Raw genomic sequence first — 3,350 nt, forward strand, 5'->3', positions numbered from 1 at the left:
GCCAGGGATGCATCCTGTCTCCATACCTTTTCAACATTACATACTTAGTGGACTAATTTTTTTGTCCATTGATTCTGTGTTCTCCTTCCATCTTCTTTTGATGCTTCCTGGGTCATTCAAGATTTTGCCCATAGCATCTCTCAGTATTACAACTTGAGACTTAAATCTGTTTTTCAGTATTTTCAGCTTGAGAAATGCTGAGAAAATTCTGCCCTTTTAATTCTGTTTCCAGTTCTTTGCACGTTTCCTTAAAATATTTTGCTTTGTCTTCTTGAGCTGCCCTTTGAAACTTTCTGTTCAGCTCTTTTACTGCCACATCTCTTCCTTAACGTTTTGTCTTCTCAAGGCGCTAAAGCAATTTTCATGCTGTCTTCTTGATAGGGTGGTATTAATAAGTTCAGAATTCTCTATATATGTATCAGTTATAAAGGATAGTTATATAATTATAAAGCTAACATCAGTTTTCTTCAGCCTGTAAAACTACTTAGCCTCCAAATTCTCTGTTTCCTGTCTTTAGTCATGTAGTTTGATCTCCCTATTTACCAGAAGTGGGAATGCATCTCTCCTAGATCTCTCTGAGGCTGTTTCCCAGTCATATGTAAATTGTATCTTAATCTATCTGTTTACCAAGAAGGGGCCTGTGCCCCTCCTGAATTCCTAGTACTTAAATATTAATTACTCTTTTTAGATGTAGAAATTCTTTTCTTACTAACAAAAGTGCATTGCTAAGTGAGTCTCACCATCCTATAAAATCCCATGACCACTCCCAGAAGAGGAGGGTTGGAGGTGACTCGGCTGTCTCCCAGATCTGCATAAATAAATAAATAAAGTGCTTATGGATATTGCAATCCATTTGTCTTGTTGTGATTGACTACACAAAGAACCCCTTGCTTTCAGTAACATTCTGATGATCATTTTGGTTTTCTCTTTCTCATCCATCTTTGCAATGACCTTTTGCTGTCTTCATGGATGATATCTTTGTCTTCCACTGGTGTTTAATACCATAAACCTTTTTTTGGATGATTGGACTGGGATAGACATAAGGTCATATTTTGGTTCCAATGGACTACTTTTTGTTTTCTTCAGCTTTAACTTAAACTTGCACATATGTAATTGATAGTCTGTTTCACAATTGACACTTGCTCTGGTTTTGACTGTGTTTCTCCAAAGATATTTTTCCCCCACAAATATGGTCAATCTGATTCCTGTGCGATCCATCAGTGAAGTCCACATGTAAAGTTGCCTTTTGTGTTTTTTAAAAAAGCTATTTGCATTATATAGTATTTGTCTTTTTGTGGCTGGAGATATTTCACTCACTGTTATAAAACAGGACTGACAGGGGTTGGGGGGAAACTAAGAAAAGAGGATAAATAATGTACCCAGCATTGCAATGGACAAGGGAGAGAAATGTATAAAAGGAATATATGATTAGGTATTATTGGTGTGAAAAGAGTCCAGAATAAGAGCTGTATAGTAAATTGGTCTGTGTGGGGGACTGTATAACAATGAAAGAACTTTTTTCCTAAAGAAAAAACAGACTGGGGGGGAGGGGTGTTAGAAAGAAAAAAGAGCAGGAGGGAGAGGGAGGGAGGGAGGAAGGAAGGAAAGAAGGAAGGGAGGGAGAAAGGAAGGAAAGAAGGAGGGAAGGGAGAGAGAGAGGAAGGGAGGGAGGGAAAGAAGGAAGGAACTGGTCCCAAGAAACAAACAGGCCTTTATTGTGCGGTCTGAGAGGGACACCAAGTGACATAGTAGCACAGCACACAGACAGGAATCGAAATGGTGCCCAGGCAATCTGGGGAGGTTCCTTCTTATAAGGATCCTGGGGAGAACTAAGATGGAATTTCTCAGAATTTGGGGTGTTAGTTAAGTTAGGTTTGGGCTATTTTGATCAGGCTCAGACCCTTATCAGGATCCATTGTCTGTTCTGGTCTTTGATATGACCAGCTTAGATGTTTATCAGGTTTCCAGAAAGTGATAAAGTTTGGGGTGGGGGGCAACTGCCATATTCTTCCTCCAAGGGGAGCAGGGAGGAAAATGTACAACAATGAATGAATGGGAATCCCAGTCCTTTATAAACGTGTAATAAAATCTCAATTAAAATCTTTTAAAAAACTATTTGCTATGGATAAATCATTGAGGGCACAAATTCAATCATTTGATCTTGTTTCTAACTTTTACATTCCAGTCACTAATAATTATAAAGGCATCTTGATTGCATGTTTGGACTCTAAAAGATGGTAGAAATCCTCAATCTCCTCCTCTTTGACTTTAGTAGTTAGTGCATGTATTTGAATAATAGTTGTAATAATTGGTCTTCCTTGTATGTGTATGGATCCTATCATTTGGAGCATTGTACATTAGTATGCATCTTAAAATTGCCTTTTAAACTATGAATGCAACACCATATTCTTCAGTTGTTCATTCCCAGCATAGTAGATCATATAATTGTCTAATTCAAAGTGTCTCATGCTAGTGCGTCTCGATTCACTGATGCCTAGAATGTTAATCTTCAGGTCTTCCATTTTATTTTTTACAACTTTCAGTTTTCCTTCATTTATACTTTGTACAGTTCATCTATATTTAATCTGTATGCTGAGCAAATAGTTCATCAAGCTGGACTTTATGTAGAGGAATGTGGCATCAGGATTGGTAGAAAACTCATCAGCAACCTGTGTTATGTAGATAACAAACTTGCTTGTTGAAAGTGAGGAAGATATGAAACACTTACTACAGAAGATCAAGGACTACAGCCTTCAGTATGGATTACATCTCAACATCAAGAAAGCAAAGGTCTTCTCTACAGGACCAATAGTCTACATTAAGATGGATGGATAAAGTATTGAAACTGTCAGTTATTTCATCTTTCTTGAATTAACAATTAATATCCTTGGTACCAACAGTCAGGAAATCAGGAGACGTATTACACTTGACATGTCCACTGTTAGGTACCTTTCTAAAATGCAGAAGAGCACTGAAGTTAGTTGAAGACTAAGGTGTGCCTGATTCAGGCCATGGTCTTCACTTGCTATGCATCAAAGAGCATGGACAATGAATAAAGATGATAGAAGAAGAATCAATGCCTTTGTGTTGTGGTTTTGGAGAAGAAGTTTGAGTATCACATCAACTGCCAACTGCCAAAAGAATAAACAGATATGTCCTGGATAAAGTGCAACTAGAATATTCCTTAGAAGAAAAGACGGTGAAGCTGCATGTCTCATACTTTGGACATGTAGGGAGGTAAGACTACTCCTTGGAAAGGTACATCATACTTGGAAAGACGGAGGGTGAGTGAAGGAGAAGACCTCCAATGAGATGGGCTGACATGGTGACTTCAGCAATGGGCTCTAGTG

Source organism: Elephantulus edwardii, unplaced genomic scaffold (genome assembly GCF_000299155.1).
Source record: "Elephantulus edwardii isolate Elephantulus edwardi_28Jun2011 unplaced genomic scaffold, EleEdw1.0 scaffold00113, whole genome shotgun sequence".
Lineage (NCBI taxonomy): Eukaryota > Metazoa > Chordata > Mammalia > Macroscelidea > Macroscelididae > Elephantulus > Elephantulus edwardii.